This window comes from Pinus tabuliformis, chromosome 3_2 (genome assembly GCF_031772625.1).
Source record: "Pinus tabuliformis cultivar Carrire ecotype Pingquan chromosome 3_2, CPIR1, whole genome shotgun sequence".
Taxonomy (NCBI): domain Eukaryota; kingdom Viridiplantae; phylum Streptophyta; class Pinopsida; order Pinales; family Pinaceae; genus Pinus; species Pinus tabuliformis.
Window position 1 is genome coordinate 1,242,907,374 of NC_142302.1, and position 22,693 is coordinate 1,242,930,066.

A 22,693-nucleotide genomic window follows, 5' to 3' on the forward strand; every position below is an offset into this window, starting at 1 on the left:
GATGATGTCCTCAGGTAATTCATCGAGATACTCTGGTGCAAAATCATCAACTGTAGGAACTGTGCCCATCTCCTTGGTGTCCATAATCAATGGTGACTCATACAACTTTAAGTTCTCCACATTCACTACAGAGTACATCTGCATGTATACCTTCAAATCGAGACGAAAGGTATTGTTTCCAATCTTCTCCAAAATGGTGAATGGACCATACTAGATTGGTTGCAACTTCTTCCCTTCTCCCTTCATCCTGTCCTTGCTGATATGGAACCACACTTTGTCACCCACTTGAAATTGATGGTCGACTCGGTGTTTGTCATGTCGAGCCTTGTACCGGGCTTGACTTTTCTCCAACTGCTCCTGTACTGCTTGGTGAATCAACTGGATCCACTGAATGAACTGCTGCGCTTTGTCCCTGTCATCACATCCACTGGAGTCATCTTCCCTTCCAAAGACCATATCAAAAGGGTCTTTTGGCAGGTAGCCAAAACATGTCTCAAATGGTGAACGATGCGTAGATGAGTGCACTACTCGGTTGTAGGAATGTTGCACATATGGAAGATGCTCATCCCACAACTTAGGATGTTTCCCACAATAGCCTTGCAACAAGTGTACCACGGTGCGGTTGACAACCTCTGTCTGTCCGTCAGTCTGTGGATGAAATGTCGTGCTTCTTTTCAACTTGGTGTCCATCATCTTCCACAAGCTGGTCCAAAAATCTTTGAGAAAGCGAGAGTCCCGATCTAACACAATCGATGTGGGTAGCCCAAAATGGACCCAAACATGCTGAAAGAAAAGATAAGCAGTCTGCTCTGCAGTGATCTGCTTTTTACAAGGCATTAAAATACACATCTTACTAAAACGGTCAATGCTGACATACAAATAATCGTGACTTTTTCTAGACAAAGGCAAACCTCCTACAAAATCCATCGATACACTTTCCCATGGACGACTCGGAATAGGGAGTGGTGTGTAGAGCCCGAGTTTTCTATTAGAGGGCTTTGAAACAGAACACATCACACAACCCTTTACATAGTGAGTCACAATGTTCTTCATATGAGGCCAAAAACAAAAGCTTTGTACATGACACAAATTTTTTTTAATACCAAAATGACCAGACACAAGGGAGGTGTGGGCCTCCTGGATTACATGTACCCTTTCTCTTGTGGGTACATATAATTTGCTAAGGTGATACAACAGTTTCCCCTGCAAGTGATAGTTTTCCATCTGCAAACCATGGGTTAGTTTTTCATAAATCTCCTTAAAGTCATCATCGTTAGCATATTGTTCAACATAACTTTCAAAAGATAACGAAGCATTATGCAAAATAATAGAAGCAAAAATAGGAGGGCGAGATAGCATATCAACCACTTTGTTGCTAGTGCCCTTCTTATACTTTATTACCAGATGAAACTGCTGAAGAAAACCCATCCACCTGAAATGACGAGATTGTTGCAACTTGGTCTGTGACTGAAGATACTGCAAGGGCTGATGATCTGTATGGATGATGGTCTCCTTTCCGATTAGGTAGTGTTTCCACTTTTTCACACTCTGGACCAAGGCATATAATTCCTTGTCATAAGTTGGATAGTTTATCACAGCTTGAGAGAACTTATTTGAATGGTAACATATCAACTTCTTTTGCTGCATCAGTACAGCTCCCATGGCATATCCATTGGCGTCTGTCTTGATCTCGAATGGCTGTTGGAGATCTGGTAAGGCCAAGATCGGTGCGGTGCTAATATTTTATTTCAATATTTCGAAGGACTTCTATTGCTTTCCTCCTTATTGAAAGACTTGCTTTACACTTGTCAATGCGTGTAAAGGTGCTGCAATAATAGAGAAATTGGCAATAAATCTCTTCCAATACTGTACTGCACCCAAAAAGCTACAAACCTCGGTTACACTAGTAGGTTTGGGCCAATTTACAATTGCTTCAACTTTAGAAGGATCAATTTTTCGCTGACCATGACCAACAATATGACTTAGGTAAACCAAAGAGGTTTTCCCAAACTCACACTTTGACAATTTTACATAGAATTTTTCGTTTTTCAGTACATCAAACACTTTCTTCACATGACATACATGTTCATTCCAACTTTTACTAAAGACAAGAATATCATCTAGATATACAAGAACAAATTCATCAATGAAAGGCCTAAAGAGATCATTCATGACCCTCATGAAAGTGGCTGGAGAGTTGCAAAGTCCGAATGGCATCACCATCCATTCGAACAACCCCTGTTTGGTCTTGAAGGCGGTTTTCCACACATCCTGCTCTGCAATTCAGACCTGGTGATAACCACTATGCAAATCCAATTTGGTGAAATAGATAGCATTATTTAACTGATATAATAAGTCATCAATGCGGGGAAGAGCGTAACGATTTTTCACCGTGATTTTGTTTAGTGCACGATAATCCACGCACATCCTCCATGTGCCATCTTTCTTCAGCACTAAGACAATCGGTGAGCCGCATGGAGAAGTACTCGGTCTGATGACCCCTTGGTTCAATAGTTCCTGCACCTGCTTTTTTATCTCCTCCATCTCAATGGTTGACATCCTGTACATGCCAATATTCGGTAAAGGAGCGTCATGCTGCAAATGGATCTCATGTTGGATTTCCCTCTTCGGAGGTAATCCCTTTGGTTCCTGAAACATCTCACCACAGTTAGAAATTAATTCACATAATTCCTTTTTATGCACATGATCACATCCTTGGAAAGCATAAGATAATTCTACATATTTTCCCCTTAAAATCATAAGCATGCAACCCTTATTAGAATTCACCAACCTCTTCATTTGTCCTGCATTTACAAGGCTGGCATTTATTTTAGTTTGATAAGCCCTTACAATATATTCTACCTCATCTTTTGTGATTTGGTATTTGTTTTCACGACGGAAGAAGATTGCCTTTCTATCATATAGATATGGACTCCCTAACACCATGCCACAGATACCCAATGGTATTACATCAAGTTTTACCTCATCCACTAAATTAGAAGCGATCACAAATTTGACCTTACACTACTTAGTTACATTCAATTTTGCTTTATCATGTATTCATCCAAGTGGGTAAGGTTTTGGATGTGGTGTAGTTTCCAAGCCTAGCTTCTTTACCAAGGACTCAGAAATTAAGTTTGCTTGGGATCCGGTATCAAATAGAGTTTCCACTTTTGTATGATTTATGATAACTCTAATATGAAATAGCTCAATTCTCTTTCGTTCATTAGGAAGAGACTCATATATTGAACTAGTGCCTTCATGTGATACAGAATTAACATGAGGTGTAAGAGTACCTTTTGTTCCTGCTGCTGTGATCAACGCTTCATCTCCCGAATCGGATCCAAGGTCTTGCTGCACAGTTGCCACTGTCTTCTGCTTGCCTTTTCCTCCATACTTCTTTGGTCTCTTTTCCAGGTACTGTTTCCAACAATGATCATCGTCATGACCTTCATTTTTGCAGTGATTGCAATAAGGTCTTTCTCCTTCATCTTTCTTGGTTGATGCCATCCTCTTCTCCTTTCCTTTTCCTTTCACTTTGGATTTTCCATTTGGAGGTTTGAAAGGTGGTTTCTTGAAATGATCATCTCTTTCATTTTTGCCCCTGTTCTCAAGATGGATTGCCTTCACACTGGTGGAGTCAATAGTAGTTGGTTCAAACAATAATAATGAATGTTTAAGGTAACTATGTAATGATCCAATATACTTAGTTACTACTTCAGTTGAGTCAAGTGCAATGCGCAAATTAAGTGCCTGTTTTCTAAATTCCTCTATAAAGCTTTGAACATCTTGACCTCTACCTTGCCTTAAGTATTGCCAATCCATTAAGGCTTTTTGTTTGTAACCCAAGGGATATAATTGTTCCTTTAATGCAGAAATGAAATTAGGCCATGAGGAAAGAAGATTACCCACACTCTTACTGCTTCACAATTTGCTCTCCCACCAAATGAGAGCGGTGCTACTCAGCCGAAGAGAGGCCAGTTGAATCTTTGCCTCGTCCTCTTCGATCTGCTGAATCCTATAGTAGATTTCAATCTACCTAATCCAGTTATTAAGCTTTTCTGCATTACTTTCACCGTTAAACATGGGAAGATCAAATTTGACATCTAATTTAAAGAAAGGTTTCTTAGATGCATCCCTTGAATTTCTATGATGATGGTGATGAGAGGAAGAAGAACTTTCACTCGTGGAAGGAGAAGGAGGGGGTTCTTCTCCACCATTTCCATGCGCTGAACCTTGTTCTTTTGGTTTTCTCTCTTCTGCTTTCTCCAGCCTTGAAAGCAACTGATCGACATTCTCTGCCATTGAATAGAAGGTTTTGCGGAAATTGCGCTCCTCTTCAAGACGAGCCTCTTCATCTGCCATGTTTCTCCTTCGATGTGCACGCCCCGCTTCGGGATCGAAAGAATTTAGTTTCCCTTCGCCTCTTCGGAGCCTGTTTCTTGTTAGCATACAAACATGCAATTCACATCTAAAAAGACCTGCTCTGATACCACTTGATCCAAAATCTTTTGCTTATAGATGTGTTAAAGAATTACATGCATAAATTGTAGCTTAACAGAGAAAACTTAATGTGCACATGAGACAAGAGGAGAAACACATAAAGCATGAAAGAAGACAACAAGACTTGATAATGGAGTTCATTTGACTTGGACTACGTCTTCGGGCCCTGCTCGATCAATGGGGAGGCCTTCATTCATTAAGTGGCATGAGAAAGAAGAGTACAAGCATCAGTTACAAAAAGGAGTTTTATACCTCCATACTGAAAAATGGCCGAAAAATGCAGAACTCTGATGGAGAAATGGACAACGCCATTGTGTTCGTGGCATCGAGAAGTGTTGAAACCATATAAAATTTTTCAAATTCTAATAAAGTGAAAATCCAGCCCTCCTGCAAAATTTTTCCTGGTACTGCATGCACTGCCTCCTCTACCTGAGCGCACTGAAAAATTGCGTTTAAATAAAAAACACTGACGGATTCTTCAAGGAGGTCATTGTAGAGTAGTTGGTTGGGGATCCAATTAATAGGGAGGAGGTCAGACGGTCAAACACTGCCTCCTCCTTTTTACATAACAAAATCCTTGTTATAACATTATACAACGATTTTGTTTTTTAAATTATATTTTAATGGTTGGGTCGGGCTCGCCTTGGGCGACTCGCCCATCGTACCCACCTCCGTGTTGGTTGTTGCAATAAATGGTTCGTTGTGGGTTGGGTCTGTGCCCCAAGGGCCGACCCACTACCCAACTCCCTCCTTTTAACATATAGTGGTTATGGGTTGTGGCTCCGTGGTGTGGGGTGGCGGGGTCATGGCCGCCCACCCCGTGTTAATTGCAGCATTCCGTGGGCTGTGGGGAGGGGCCGGGGGTCATGGCCCACCCCTCCATAAACAACTATATTGTTATGCAGTTTCGGTTGGGGTGGCGGGGTTGGTGGCCTGCCACCCCCCTTTTTTTAATATTTTTTGTTTAAATAAAAACAAAATGGCGTGTTTTTGAAAATTTGGTTTTGGACCGTAGGAGTCTTTTTAACTAGGCCACGTTTTTGCCCGGAATCTGGTCGGAGTTGGCCGGATTCTGTCTGCTGGAAAAGTGCAAATTATGTCCTTGTTAAACTTTCCAAGTCATCAAAAGTCAACCCAACTTTGACTGCTTCTATCTCCTTCATCCGAACTCGGATTGGAGTGTCATTCGCACTGTTGGAATCAAGGTGATGAGCACTTCGTTCTGATGTCAAGTTCACCACCTTTCCACCACTTTGAATTTTGAGCTTTTTCCCATGCCACAGTGTCTGAAGGAACACTTCGTGGCATAGTGTCCCAGTTCGTGAGAGTGAAAACATTTAATCTTTGACTAGTCCTTCTTCTTGCCACCCTGTCTGGAATTTGATTTGGAATGGGATGGCTTCCATTTCCCTTTCTTTGCCTTTCCATCTAAGGCACCATTCTCCTCACCATCATGATTGGATGAGGTTCCATCTCTAGTGTTCTGCGAAATCTCTTCTTGCACCAAGTCAGACCACAAACGCTCCCACTATGGTAACTTCTCCCTCCCATTTACCAAATCCTAGTAGCTGTGTCAACTCTTGGGAAGGTCTAGAAGTTTTAGGTTGACCAGATCATCTTCAACAACTATAACACCAACACTTCAAAGCTCATGTTGACATTGGGTGAACTTGGTCAAGTAATTTGGTATTATGTCACCCTTCTCCATCATGATTTTTCGGAGCTTGTCCTTCAATTCCAACTTCCTGTGGTCTCTATTGTTTGAAACAAGTATGTCAAGGCCTTCCACATTGCATATGGAGTCTCCTTACCGTGGAGGTTTGATACAATATGATCTCAAACTCCTTTTAGGATAATCCTTCTCATCTTTGCAACACATTTTCTCCACTCTAGCAGCTCTTGAGCATCAATTGGCTTAGGAAGATCAGTGTCTATGAATTTCTTTAAGCCATTGTCTTCCAACACTACCTCCATCCTATCCTTCCAAGCAATATAATTCGAACTACCCTTAAGGGCTTATTCTAGTCTCAAACCGTAGAATGACATCCTGCTGACTTTGAAGAATGATACTGCAAATTCGATTCCACCTGCAAAAGAAAAACTCGTATTCTCCTCTTCTAGAGTGATTATGCTCTTATACAATGAAGAAATTCCTTGTAGATTCAAACTGGTAATTGTAATTTACTAAAACAATCAACTTGAATATACTCTACTCATCAACAGAAACAATTAAACGGTCATGAAATCACGAATCATACAAGAGAAAGAATCCAATCAACACATTCCACAATGATTTCCTAGGGAAAGCCACAACTAAAAACCCATGCTATTTGTATATTGCATTAGTCAGAAAATATGAGAAGATTACAATGCTTTTCTCAAGCCCAAGTAACCTTTGCACTATCTTTATCTGTCTCATAACTTCCTAGACAAGCCTAGGCCAATACTTAACCATTTTCTCGCTTACCCAACTCCCTATTTCATTGCGCTGTTTCCTTGGGAATTATCCCCTATTAATTAGGGAAATTCATCAATTGGAATTGCGCAATCCTCATAGGTCTTCGTCTGACCGCATGCACCACCTGTACAATTTAGATGATTATACAACTGATAGTACACTGTCCATGAACTCTAATTTCAATTGGGTAACTCTAGACATTGACTTTCAGAATAATTGCGTTTTGCTTGGAACCTATGCCCTACCTATGACCGAACACCTTCCTTAATACCCCTTGCCTCTCCTTAATAGTCGAGTACCTAAAGGTCCTATGGTCGAGCGCCTCCGGTCCTTATTAGTCGAGTGTGCTAACCATCCTCCGCCAAACTAAAATGGCAATAATGGGAGGGAATCTTGAAAAAAACCTCCGCCAAACTAAAATGGCAAGAATGGGAGGGACGCTTGTTTGTTCGGCTCGTTGGGCTAAAGTAGACCTGCGAGTTGACTAAGTAATCACTGACTGAGACGCGCGAGCCTGCTTACGCATCCTTGGGGAGATATTGTATGGTGAGTGAAAGAGGCAGCTTCATCGAAAGGCGCTATAAGCTAGGTGGAATCAACTGGTTTCGGTATTTATGGAATGGGTGTTCATATCTGACATGTATGAGTTATTTACGAGTGAATCATGAGTTAACTGGTTGATCACTACATGCAACACCACACTACTAGACCTCCCACTTGTTCCTCCAACAATTGGAACTAGTTTAACTAACTTTAACTTAGTTAAATTGAATTAGTTAAGTACAACTCAAAATAAAATCAACCAAGAATAAAATAAAGGCAACTCGGTGAAATTAACTTAGTTAACTAATACAAGTTGTCATGTGATGTGGAATTACAATTTTATTCCTAATTTAATTCAAGGACAAAATTAAATTAGGATTTTCTTGTTGCATTTTCAACATTGATAGACCTTATTGTTCTAGGTGGACTTTAATCATCATCATCAAATATGTCAGCACAACTATATAGATATTAAATTTTGGTTTAGATTTGTTTATAATTTATTTATCACGAGAATATATATAAATTGGGGCAAACATATAGATTAAATGGTTGGTAAATGTTAATAAACATCAATTCATGATAAACGTCAAAACAGTTACTTTGTAATACATCTCAAGTCACTAAAATCTAAAAATTCATAAAAATTAACAACTATAACTTTATTTTAAATTATTATTATTAATAGTTATATTAAATTATCATTATTAATAATTATAAAAATGATTAATATAAGTTAAACATACATACATATACACACACACACACACACACACACACATATAACAAAGTCTTAACTATGGAGATCCACCCGACTTTACCATGAATATTCTTAATTTGTAAATAGACTTTGTTACAATATCACTCAATGCCATAACTTATCAAAACACAATAACTGAGCTCATATAACACTTATCCATATTTTTTCTTCTTCTAATTAATCAATTTAATTAAAAGAGAATAAATACTTTGAATTTGTGAATAATATTAAAAATATTCTAAATTATTTAGTGGAGGTTAAATTCCTACCATACATCTAATAATTATTGATAATTGAAATAATTAATTAAAAGCCCAATTCCAAATCCAAAAAATATATATAATATTATAACTTTTATTAAAATTAAATAATAATTTAATTTATATTTAATTTTAAAATTTTAAATTCAAATATATATATATATAATTTTTAGATCTATACATGTTGAATGGATTAAATCGTTTCAGGTATAATTTTTAAGTTATGAGTGTAAAGTTTTGATATATGAGGGATTTATTTCCTTTTGAGTTTGATATATTTAGGATTGAAGTGGACACATTTGTATATAAAAAGCTAAAAGAAATTGTATATCAAGGTATATGATCTCTCTAAATTGTATATCAAGGTATATGATCTCTCTAAATTATTGATGGTTAAAATAAATTTGATCTTAAGATAGATAAAATTAGCACAGTAATATAAATTAAGTGGCTAATAAAAGTTGTGGCATCAATCCATAATAAGTATATGTTTTTTTTTTTTTTAATCATAAAACTAAGTAAATTATAAGCCGTAGTCTATTTGCTATATGTTTTGGAAGGTTTCCCTATTCATTTTGTTTAATTAGGTGAGAATTTGTTGGAATCACAAGTTTAAGTTGTGAACTCTCTACAATCTGAGTGCCTTAGCCGTTTTTCAGGGTGTTGAATCCATATATGCAATAAAACACTGATTTTAAACCATTAAACTCCAAAATGTATAATATTTAAACAAAGCCAAATTATAGCTTTATTTTAAATTATTATCATTATTAATGCTAAAAAGAATTAATATATAAGTTAGACATATATACATTTAAAAAAATATGGAACATACCTCACTATACCATGGAGATTCTTAGTTTATAAATTGGCTTTGTTACAATACCATGTCTTATCAATACCACAAGGGGAAAAAACATAACTCACTTTTTATATGACAGTAATTCATATATCATTTTTTTTTTAATTAATCAAGTTAATTAAAAGGGCATAATTATTTTGAAGATAAATTTCAACCTTTGATTTGTATACGTTGCTAGGAATATTCTATAATATTATGTGGTTGTTAAAGATGTATCATCTAATAATTATTGATAATTAAATTAAAATTATGACAACGCTATTCCAAAATAAATGTCTTTACTGTCTTAATTCTTTATTTATTGTTTTAAAATTTTAACGTTATAAGTTCTTTTTATAAGATAACATTTTATTGTTAAAATTCTCATTAAAAAATTATAATTTTATTAAATTATAATTTTTAATAAAAAATTATTGATTTTTGCCCATGGGGCATAGAATATATGGTGATGGGTGTACTGTTAAGTCGTTCCGTGATGTGAAGGTCACCAGTTTGAAACTCCGGGGGCAAAAATCTAGTCATGTTAAGAGTTGTTGTGGCTTAGGTTGGGGATCAACTCTGGGGGCAAAAATCCATTCATGTTAAGGGTTGGTGTGGCGTGCGATTTTGACTACTTAAATGCCCCTGGGTTGTGGTTTCTCAAGCCATAAGTCAAGCCTGATGTACATTTTTTTTTATTGGGTTTCCAAAAATCTTTTAACGAAAAAATTTCCACTTGTTAACTTGTTCTATTGAAAAAAAAATTAACACAACCGTAATTATCTATGAAATAGATATTTAATCGAAAAATTTATTTATAATGCAAATAAGTGAAGAATGATATCATTATTATTTTTTTTTTTGTAAGATTTGCACAACTTCATCTTCATTATGTTCAATATATCATGGAATTAAATGAATAACTTCACATGAAAAGGTATCTTAACAAAATGCCTAATTACCTTTTATTCAAAACTCTATAAACTAGTAATAGTATTATTTTAAAATATTTGTAAATTTTTTTTTATAGTATTATTAATATTAATTATAAAAATAACATAAATATTAATTTAATTAATTTTAAAAATTATATAACATTATTGCACTAAAAAAGAGGAAATATCACCACCAAACAAGGTATTTCAATTTGAGATAATATCTCTGATATTTATATAATGTTTAAAGTGGTGATATAAGATAGCCACACTCAAATCATCTTTCTAATGAGTATTAAATATATATATATTTTTTTCTAATGAGTATTAAATATATATTTTTTTCATGGGAAAAAAGCGAACCATCTATTAAAAATAAAAAGTTACATAGCATATATTGAGCATTTCTAAAAGACTGGTATTTCACTTTATAATAGGGAAAAAACAGTCTCGACTGGTTGAAAATACAATCATACAGAGTATTTGCAAACCAGAACCGCCATCGAAACCAGCAAAATGACCAAATCTGTCCATACATACCTCCCGGATTCCTTAAAAGGATAACACGACGAAGAGATATGAAATAAGACAAATGCTGTGAGTTTGAGCAAACAGCTAGGCTGTCAGAAAAACTCTGAGAATCCACAGTAAACACTATAAGGATTCTCATACAGAGAAAAAATAAAAGAAACGTTAAAGGAAAACAACCCAGGTCAAATATTAATAATCATTTATTTTTAACTTAGTAAATTCCAAAAATATTAAGGAACGGTTATATTGCCGCCGAATGAAACAATGTTGGCGGCACACTGAAATTAATACTGAGGCAGGACAAGGTCACACGATCGTGGGGAGCGCAAGACAGACGTCAATCTGTTTGAAGAATTCCACGCGTCTATTTGGCAATCGAACCAGAGAAAACTGAAGAAAAAGCTTTGAGTTAGATAAACATCCGAAAAATCGAGCGAGCGCAAGACAGACGTCAATCTGTTTGCAGAATTCCACGCGTCTATTTGGCAATCGAACCAGAGAAAACTCAAGAAAAAGATTTGAATTAGATAATCATCCGAAAAATCGAGCGGATGCCACGAGGCGAGGGTTAAAGAATGACCTGTCACGTTATCGACAGGGTGTCCTCACCGTTACTTCGTTGGACATCAAGTTTTATTGTCTGCCTGGAAGGTTGCTGCACTTGGGTTGAACTCTCTTGCATTTTAGCACAAAGAGCTTGCAGGCTGAATACAAACACAAATTACTAATTTCTTCACAGGTAGTAACTCTACACTCTTTTTATTCGCTGGCAGAGAGCAATTACTCCATTTCATAAACTATTCCGAAATAATAGTTATATGTTATACATATATTTCTGTATAGATTTATACTCGGGAATAAATGGTTGGATTTTGTAGCTGTTAATAAGTGGTTTCTATCTCTGCCCTTTTTCCCTTTGATTTGAAATCTCCAATTATTTTAGAGCCCTATCTGGACTACTTTAATTTAAAAAATGTTTATATTTCTGGTAAGAAATTGTTATCTTCTGTGTTTATACACAATTGTTGGTGGGATTAATGATTTCTGTTTCAGGGGACCAAAATGTTGGTTTCACGTCTCTATTTTAATTTAAAAAATGCTTATATTTCTTGTAAGAAATTGCTGTCGTCTGTGTTTATACACATTTGTTGGTGGGATTAATGATTTATGTTTCAGGGGACCAAAATATTGGTTTCACGTCTCTACTATACTAGCAGAAATCCTTATCAACCGGGGTCTTCTATGCACTTTAAGTTTTCAAACCTAGGGGGATAAATATCTTGAGTTTCAATATTCACCATTTATGTGGACTCCTGATATGTTCATCCTCAAGCTTCATAACCTCGAGGTGTAGATTAGACCTGGTTTTATATTTGTTTGTGCTAGTATCTATAATCAATGCATCCTCCCCATTAAATGGGGCATATGAAGAGCTGATAGATACCCCATGTACACCGAGGTTGTAGTCTGCACCTCGCTTCCATTGCTCTGGTACTAACATTATCGGCAGTTTATCATTTCACATTAATACTCCTTTGCTTCTCGGTGCAAAATTTATTGCCAATCCTAGGGACTGCTGAACGTGAGAATGTTATTAGCATTGCATAGAACATTGGAAATACAAATATTAGAACCCCTCAATTACTAGTATTTCAAAAGGTGTCAAATTTTTTAAAAGTATCTCCAATTTTAATACTCTTAAATCATGAGAAAGAGATTGTACACAGCTAAAGTTGGTAGCTCCCTTTATTATGCACAACACACTTACAACTGTGAGATAGTGGAAACATTTCAATTTCCAATGAAATTTAGTGATACAGTTTTGGGCGATATTATGATTTTTTTTTGTTATTTAAAATTCATTTTTGAATGCACAAATGGATTAAACGTCTTAAAAACCCCTGTTGCACTTGGATTGTGCACATTACACAACTCAAATTTATGATTACAATAGTTCCCTACTAGATTTTGGTTGAAAGGAAAATATGCCCGAAAAGGAAAAAATGTCAAATAGTGAGACTACACTTAAACTAATTGACAACAGGTTGGATGTCCGGTTGTACCTATTTTCAACACTTCTACACCTAAGTAGCCAACCATGCACAACACAGACACAAACATGCGATAGAGGAAACATTTCAATTTTCAACATAATTCTGTGATGCAATTTTGGGTGATATTGTGAATTTTTATTATTTAAAATGCTCTTTGAATGCATTAATGGATTAAACGCCTAGAAAAACACTTGTTGCACTCAACTTGTGCACATCCACAACTCAAATTTATGATTCCAATAGTTCCTTACTAGATTTCGAGCAAAATTGATAGGAAAATATGCCCAAAAAAAGACAATTCATATCCTTGGAATCCTTGGGCAACCTCCAATATGCAACCCCTTCCCATCGTTTGTTATATTATCTCCTAAGGTAACATTAGGGGAACTGTAAGGATTATGAATGCTATCCAAGTTGCTAATGAGTGTTAGTTTTTGGTAGCATCAGATAGGTGTTCTAGTCTCAATTTGTGTCTAAGAGACTAAGGAACACGAGATTTCCAAAACCCAAGAAAGGTTTCGTGAGATAAGCTTGCGAAACGCCTAAAATTAATTAGTCATTATTTAAATTTTCATAAGTCTAACTAGGAAAACTGGTTAATTAATGGGAATTAATTAAGGACGATCGAGAATGCTCTAAGATTATTTTGGCGAGATTATTTGCTGGAGGATTGCCAGTTGGGCATCCAAATTTTGCACCGGTTTCCCTTCAGGGTTTTTCCGGGGACTATTGGTCCAAAAATATTGGTGTCGATTTTATTGTGTGCATTATTTTCTCAGCTTCCATTTTATTTTTTGCAGTGTATTTTATTTTTGGTGAAGATTGCAATTGTGATTTTATCGATATTTGTTGTAATAACAAATAAACTGCGGAATAATTAGGAGATAAATTACCAGTTAATTGCAATCAAGGAATTTTAACATGGTATCAGATCATTGAAGATCAGATTAGAAGCTCAGAAGCGAGAGGAGAAAAATGGTGCAGCTTCAGATCTGGGCACAATTTCTCTAGATCAGCGTAGACCAACTAGAAGTGCAAATTGCAGAGACAGTGGGGTTTGATTTCCAGTTCGAGGTGGAGGAAAATTCAAATAGCCTCAGAAGCAGAATTTGCAAGCAATGGATTTGCTGAATAGAGGGTTTTGGTGAGTAGATTAGTCAGTTCGCTGAACAGATTTGGGCGCAGTGATTTTGCAACGAGGGTTTGAGCTACAAATTTGTGCAAGGATAAGAAGAGAAAAACACGCTGAAGAAGGAATTTCCAGAATTTCTCAGAGGGTTTCTAGATCCATTTTTCAAGAGGAGATCCGAGATTTCTAGTTGGAGAGGGCCATAGTAGGCAAAGTAATTTGCCAGTGTGAATTTTCCAGAATAGCCAGTTCGAGTTGCAGAGATTGTAGTTCATGTGCTAGTGTCCAAAGAAGGACATCAAGAAGGCAAAGCGAGTAGTCTCAATGAGCAACTGAAGGCAATATATTAGTCAAAGGAAGACATCCTGAGGTAGATCTACACATTCATAAGGAAGTACGAGCATCAAAAGAGAGGCCAAGCAGGAAGGAGAAGGATATTTCCAGTTTTTATTCTCTAGTTATTTGAGTTTCGCAGATTTTGCAGCTTTCTAGATATGGCCATACGAGATTGCTAGAGGAGGTTGTGCTAATTAGTCGGAATGTAGACCTGGGCAGTAGATCGACTTCCAGTTTCCTGGGATAGGTGTCGAAGGAAGTGCGAGTTGTCAAGTGCAAGTTGCAAAGTGAAGCAATTTTCCAGTAAGGGAGTAAGGGACAAGGCTTGATAGGAGATAGTGGGACACCAGATCCAAGTGGAGGTGGAGCTTGATACTTCCGCGTGTCAAGATGGATAGGGTTCAATGCAGATGCAACAAGGAGATCAGTTAGATCAATTCCAGTTGTTGCAGCAAGACCATCATCACCTTTGCTACGAGGGCCCACAGTATCATAACAACAGGTTCAGTGTCAGCAGGTGCAATTAGTCATTCAGAAGACAGTTGTAGAGCTAGTTGCAGTCAGTACTCAAGAGACAGTTGCAGTGCTAGTTGCATTGACACAGGCAGTGTTGTAGGGAGCAGGTGTAGTTCCAGCCAGAGAGGTTTCCAGTTTTCAAGAGGAAAGAAGGCTAAGCTAATTCCAACAGATAAAGTCGAGAGAGGCAGTGTGAATTGTCCAGTTGCAGAGAGCAAGGCATAATTCTAACTAGAGATAGTTAGTCGATCCGTGTTGCGAGGCTATAGATCATGTGCTAGTGTTGGGAAGCGATCCCGAGGAAGAGCGAGTAACTTTAGTGAGCATCCAGAGGTTGAGTTATTATCGGAAAGGGTTTTCGAAGACAAGATTGAATTTCCTGTAGCATAACTATGCAGTCCTATTTAGCATGCAGGCAGGAGTGCGAGTGCAATATCATAACAATAGGTTCATTGTTAGCAGGTGCAATCAGTCATTCACAAGACAGTTGTAGAGCTAGTTGTAGTCAATACTTAAGAGACAGTTGCAGGGCTAGTTCCATTGACACAGGAAGTGCGAATTGCCTAGTTGCAGGGAGCACGTGCAGTTCCAGCCAGAGAGGTTTCTAGTTTTCAGGAGGAAAGGAGGCCGAGCTAATTCCAACAGATGAAGCCATGAGAGGCAGTGTGAATTGTCCAGTTGTAGAGAGCAAGGCATAATTCTAGCTAGAGATAGTCGGTCCGTGTTGCGAGGCTACAGATCATGTGCCAGTGTTGGGAAGCGATCCTGAGGAAGAGTGTGTAGCCTCAGTGAGCATTAGGAGGCCGAGTTATCACCGGAAAGGGTTTTCGAAGACAAGATTGAATTTCCCATGGCATAACTATGCAGTCCTTTTCGACACGCAGGAAGGAGTGCGAGTGCAATATCATAACAACAGGTACAATGTCAGTAGGTGCAATTAGTCAATCAGAAGACAGTTGTAGAGCTATTTGTAGTCAGTACTTGAGAGATAGTTGCAGAGCTAGTTTCATTGACACAGGTAGTGCGAATTACTTAGTTGCAGGGAGCAAGTGCAGTTCCAACTTCCATCCAAACATGTTTCCAGTTTTCAGAAGGAAAGGAGGCCGAGCTAATTCCAGCAGATGTATCCGAGAGAGGCAATATGAATTGTCTAGTTGTAAAGAGCAAGGCATAATTCTAGCTAAAGACGGTCAGTCCGTCCGTGTGGTGAGGCTACAGATCATGTGCCAGTGTTGGGAAGCGATCTTGAGGAAGAGCGAGTAGCTTTAGTGAGCAGTAGGAGGTTGAGGTATTACCGGAAAGGGTTTTCGAATACAAGATTGAATTTCCCGTAGCATAACTATGCAGTCCTGTTCGACATGCAGGTAGGAGTGCGAGTTGTAGAGGAGAGGCTTTGCTGGAAGGAAAAGAAGTTTCCTAGTCCTTATTCAGAGGGAGATCAAGAGAGATTAGTTCTCAGTTGCAGTAGTTGCAGCAGCAGCAGCAACAACAACAACAACGTGAGATCAGTTGCAGTGCAGGGAGTATTGGCAGTAGTGTAGAGAGGCACGATGTAGTGTCAGTAGCAGTGTTGATGTAGAGTGATTCAACTACAGGGTTAATAGATGAATAAGATAATTGTGCAGTGGATTTGTGGACAATATCAAATAGTTGCAGAGGTCGGACACCAGCAGTGTAGTTCGACTACAAAGGAATAGAGATGTTGGAGTAGAGAGAGAACACCTTCCTTGCTAAGAGGGAGTATTAGTTTTTGGTAACATCGGTTAAGTGTTCTAATCTCAATTTGTGTCTAAGAGACTAAGGAACATGAGGTCTCCAAAACCCAGCAAAGGTTTTGCGAGATAAGCTTGCGAAATGCCTTTATTAAATTAATTAGCCATCATTTAAATATTTCCTTAAGTCTAACTTAGGAAAACTGGTTAACTTATGGGAATTAATTAAGAATGATCGAGAATGCTCTAGGGACTCGTACGGATTGAGTCTAAGATGATCTTAGCCATTGATGCGGATTTAATCATGGTCGTTGAAGCTCCAACAAGAGATTATAAGAGCAGAACAATGGGATGGAGATAGACAGATAGAGACGCAAGAGGGGAGCGAGTTTCTTGGAAGATCGAGCTATCTAGTTGCAGAGATTCAACAAGGAAGTGAGTTCGAGCCAGAGAAGGAGAGCATTAGTGTTTGAGGAGTAGCATCAGATAGTTCCGAAGGGTTTTCCAGTGCCGGAGAGTCAGTAGAAAGGTGGCCAAATTATTCTGCAGAGAAAGTCACCCAGGTGGTGCGAGTTAGCCAGTCTACTTGAGCGAATTGCTAGGAAGGGTTTGGATTAGTTGTTGGAGGCCGGAAACACATTCCGGAAGGCAGAGCAAATTTTTCTAGTGGCAGGAGGAGGCTAGACGGCCCAATTTGGAGCAGTTCCAGAGGTCGTACGAACTATGCAGGCCAGTAGTGCAAGCAACCAAGAGGCAGTGCGAGCAGGCCAGAAGGAGTCAGTATTATTTTGTAAAGGGAGAATTTTTCTCCTAATTGTTTTGGCGAGATTATTTGCTGGAGGATTTCCAGTTGGGCATCCAGATATTGTACTTAGATTTTTACTGCTGCATAATAATAAAATAAACCCTCATCTGCTGCACCAGTTTTCCCTTCGGGGTTTTTTCTGGGGACTATTAGTCCAAAAATATTGGTGTCGATTTTATTGTGTGTGCATTATTTTCTCAGCTTCCATTTTATTTTCGCAACATATTTTATTTTTGGTGAAGGTTGCAATTGTGAGTTTCCTGAGATCTCACTAGACTCGTTGCTCTTAAGGAAATGCTAGTACTAGTTACTGTAGTGGATTCTTGTGACTGTCCCACTCGCTACCCCTGCTGCTGGACCAATGGAGCTTTAGCTAGTGGAGTTTGATCACCTGCAGGCATCTCATGAGATCTCTTGAAAGCTCTATCTTCCATGAACTTTACATCCTGTACTACTACAATCTTCATATTGCTAGGAATGTAAATCTTGTATTCCTTGGAGGTCTCACTATACCCAACGAGAAACCCCTTCTCTGTAGTTTGATCCAATTTGGTGCGCTTCTCATCTGGCACATGGCAATAAGCAACGTGGCCAAAGATCCTAAAATGACTAACTTCTAGCTTCTTCCCTGTGAAGACCACTTCTGGCATTTTCTTCCCCAATGCTCTACGAGGATTCCTATTCTCAATATACATTGTCGTGTTACATGCTTCTACCCATAGAAACTTGGGCATTTCCTGGTCATATAACATGGATTTGGCGGCCCCAACTATGGTTCTGTTTTTCTGCTCTGCTACCCCATTCTGCTGTGGATTATACGGAGTTGTCCATTCTCTTCTGATGCCTTCCTTCACGCAAAAATCTATGAAGTCTTTACCAAAATATTCTCCTCCATTATCTGAGCAAAACACCTTGATGTTCTTCCCTGTCATATTCTCCACGAGAGCCTTAAACTCTAAAACGACCAAAGGCCTCATCTTTGATCTTCAAGAAGAATGGTCATCAATAAAGGTGACGAAGTATTCGACACCATTGAGAGCTCTAGTGGACATAGGGCCATAAATATCTGAATGTATAAGTCCTAACACGCCATCTACTCTGTTGTCACTTCTTGGGAATATTGGCTTAGCATACTTCCCAAGTACGCATCCTCTGCACACATCATCATGTTCTGTGCCAAGTTTTGGAACCCCTATTACTGTTTCCCTGAGCATCTTTAGTGTTACATGGTGTAGATGTCCCGTTCTCATATGCCATACCTCATTCAGTTGCTTCCCACTGCTACTGTCACTGCCTATTAGTGCCAACTGCTTGGAGAGTTGAGCTACAACCTGTACAATTTGTTGCTTCGAACTCCAATTTGTCTTACCCTCTCCCAGCGTGAGTGTTTGACAAACACTTTCTTCCCTACGATCCCTTATCTTGTAACTGGGATACTGAAATCAGGTTCACACCCAATCCTGGCACATGCAATACATTTGTAACATTGGTGTTTGCTCCTGACTGGCTTTGAAAATCGATGGTACCTCTCCCTACCGGAGTACACTTCATTTTGTTTCTCACCGTAATATGAAAGTCCATCTGCTGCTCCTTGTAGCTAGAGAAATATTCTCTAACCCCAGTCATGTGAGTTGACGCTCCACTGTCTATATACCAGACACCCTGTGAAGTTGATTTTGACAAGCAAGCAAATTCGTCCTCCAACCTGGAAGACAAATCTAAAGCCTCCTGAATATCAATTTTGTCCATTGTCATACTGAAGAATTTACTTTGTGTTATTCCTCTTTCCACCTGATGCTGATTCTGCAACTCCAAACTGCTGCAAAACCCTTTGTGTTCAACTAAGGAATCTTCTTAGCAAAATCCCAAGCAGTTGTTGCTCCCTCTGATTGTTGGAATTACTAACCTGGGCAACTCGAGTTTTTTGCAACCCTGAAAATCGATTTCTTGCCCAATCAATTTGGCCTGCCTATTTTAGCACTACGCTACCTCTAAGAATTTCGGCCTGCCGCTCCCTCTGAGCAGCAAAATTCTTTCCTTCGCTTATGAGCTTCCTTATTGATCACTCACACTCTGATACGATGTGAAAATTTCATTGATTGCAATAACTGGAAATTATTCTCCTAACTGTAAATTTAATTATGCAATTTATTTGCTACGACAAATAATGAATAAATCGCTATTGCAGTTTTCACCATAAAAATACTGCAGAAAATAAAATATGGGAGACTAAGAAATTCTAGCCCACACAAAAATTTAACACAGTTGTTTTTGCACAACTGTCCCCGGAAAAACCCAATGCGGGAAAACGTGTACAACAAATTAGGGTTCAACTATTATTCTTCAGCAACAAATTTGAGTACAAAAATTTAGATGCTCTACTTGCGATCTAATCCGAGAAAAAATATTGGAAAAATTATTACAATAATTTAGATGCTCTACTAGCGATCTAATTTGAGAAAATTTATTGGAAAATTTATTGTGAGAATTTTCCCTCACCCCACAACTAATTTCTGTCCCTAGAACTACCTCCCCAGCCACACACAGATGCTTCTGCATCAACTTCCGCATAGTGCTTGCACAGACCCTCTGGGAATTTCACATTCCCTCTCACTGCCTCTCCCAGAACTGGAATACTTCCTTTGGAAATGCTGTTGACCTCCTCTGCTACCTGTTACTCACACACTGTGGCTCTATATTCTCTGCTAAGTCTCTGCTACTGAGAAAATCGAACTACCTAGGCAATTGAGTATCTGCATTGGTGTATCCTCCATCACCACATCGATCCCTTCTTATATCTTCCCGTTGGGACTCCAATGACCAAGATTGAATCTTAATCAATGGCTCAGATCATTTCTGGGTCGATTCATGTGAGTTTCTAGAGAATTCTCACCTTGACTTAATTAATTATGATTAATTAACTAGTTTTCCTAAGTTTAGACTTAGGAAACATTAAAAACTAGGCTAATAATCTAATTAAGTCATCTCTAGGTGGAATTTCCAAAAACGATCTCTGGGTTTTGGAGATCTCATGCATTCTAGCCTCTCCACCAAATTTCGAGGCTACAACACATCCAATGCTACAGAAACTAACACAACCTCCACCAATATCCCAACTTTTGGAAGGCCAAAATGATCCCACCAACCTGCACAAGAGTAAGCATGCAATATGAGGGGTAACAAGACCAACAATGAAACTAGCTCTAGGGGTTGCCAGAGCCAAAGTCCCTCTCCATAGAGGACTACTTTCCAGGATCTGTGAAGCAACCAATCATCCATTCTAAGATTCTCGTTTCTAATGTCCCCATTTGTATTTTCCTCCATGGTACAACCAGAGTGGATTCCCAAGGCAGGTGATGGCTAGGTCAGTGGAGCAGGTTTATGTCAGCGGGAGTTTTGAGGAGTTTTTATGGGATCTGGTGGCATTCTCTTGGCATATTTCATCATCCGCATAGTTTGTCTTTCGTTCCGTTGCATTCCGACAACTTTAAATAATTAGCATTATTATGGGGCCTAACTTAATTAATTATGCTCGAGGTGGCATTCCAGGGAGATTAATTGATGGAACACCTCTGTGTAATAGCTCATTGGAAGCAGAATGAGAAGATCTACAGGATGGGATGCTGAGAAGTGACTTCCAATGGCTGAAGAGAATATGGTGGGTGATATACCATTTTCCTTAATTAAAATGACTTTAATTAGTCATTTAATTAAGGAAAAATAATTAATTAGAGGAAATGGGCCAAAAGTGACTTAAGTAAAATAAAATTAAATTAAAAGGTCACTTAAGATAAAGTCAATGAAGGATCTTCTAGAATAATAATAAAATAAGATGCTTCTAGAGGCTTGGAGATCTATCCATCAGATCTATAAAAGATGAGGAGAAGGTCATTTGGAGACATCTTGTATTTGTGTATTGTTTTTGTGGAGAGGTTTGAGAACCCGATTCTCTACTTCAGCAGTAGCCCCAGGACAAAACCCTTGGGTGATTTAGTGAGAGTTGGGTGAAAAGCCATCTCTCCCCTTGGTGGATTCATTCAGAATCCATAGGTGTAGTGATTGATTTCTTGTTTCAGTTTGGAGGCCGACATCAAAATTATAGCATATATTGGAGGGTTGTTTCTAGATATTGTATTGGCACATATTTCTCTATATATAATAAATTTGGATTTTGTTTGATTTCTTGTTTCAGTTTGGAGGCCGACGTCAACATTATAGCATATATTGGAGGGTTGTTTCATGCTATTGTATTGGCGCATATTTCTCTATATATAATAAAGCTGGATTTTGTTATTGTTGCCTCATTTCTCATTGTTCCTCACGTTGTGATCTTCTCATTGCTCCTCACATTGTGATCTTTTAATGAGATTTTCATGGAATTTGTGGGTTTATTATTTTTGTCAAATTTCTAGTGTTTGGGTTTTTCATGGCAATCTTCTGTTAAGTGCATGATAATTTTATATGAAGTGCTTGCTCCAAATTTATTTCAATTGGGACATTACATTGGTATCGTAGCTTTGTTTTTGGCTCAGTCTGCGGGTTTTCAGTTACAACTATTATGGTTAGAGGGTTTCGAGATTATTCGCAGTGATTTTGTAAAGTGCCAAATTTGTTGAACCAGATCCACTACGGGAATGTGAGCAAGGATTTTCTAAAACAAACCCTTGGTCAAAAAGGAGCCAATTATCTCTTTTGAAGATCGAATTTCTGGGTTTTCCATCAATACTTAGAGATCAATTTCTTATCTAGAAAGTCGAATTCAATAGTTGGGGATCAAGATCTGCTTGAAAATCTAAAGGGCAGAGTTCACTATTGGAGGACCAAATTGCCCTAGGATCGATTTTTTCAGTGGCTGAAAGCCTTTAATTTTGGAGTGTCGTGGGCATTTTCATAGTAGCAACCGAGATCGAATAATATTGTGCACCAGACTTGGAAGGGTTGTGGACTGAGCGTAAGTGTTCACTGGAAACCACGTGTATTGCCCATAAGACCGAATCGACTATCACTGAAGGGGGGAACAAATCCATTTGCTGAGGAACGCGTGGGTGGATCGAGTTGTCAAGTTTGTAAATTGATCCACTGCTCATGTAATCGGCATGGCATTAGGAACCACCGCTGGAGGAAAACAACATTGACGGACTTCTCAGCTGAGTGGCGCAATCGAGGCACCCGCTCTTCATCCACTAGGTAGTGTGTGGTGCAGATCAAGCCTCCTTCTCAAGAAGCAATGGTTGTGATTGTGAATTACTTCATGTGGTCATGAAAAGAGAATTACGTAGCCTCCAACACCATTGGCATATACAAAAGCAT

General features: G+C 38.3%; 1 protein-coding gene across 1 annotated transcript in view; it reads left to right on the forward strand.

Moving 5' to 3' along the window:
- Positions 1-10,765: 10,765 nt before the first annotated feature.
- LOC149185236 (putative protein phosphatase 2C 17) overlaps positions 10,766-22,693 on the forward strand; it is a 30,788-nt gene continuing 18,860 nt past the window's right edge. The window contains exon 1 of the mRNA XM_089417847.1: positions 10,766-11,570. The gene's annotated coding sequence lies outside the window, so the exon portion shown is untranslated. The remainder of the gene's footprint in view (positions 11,571-22,693) is intronic.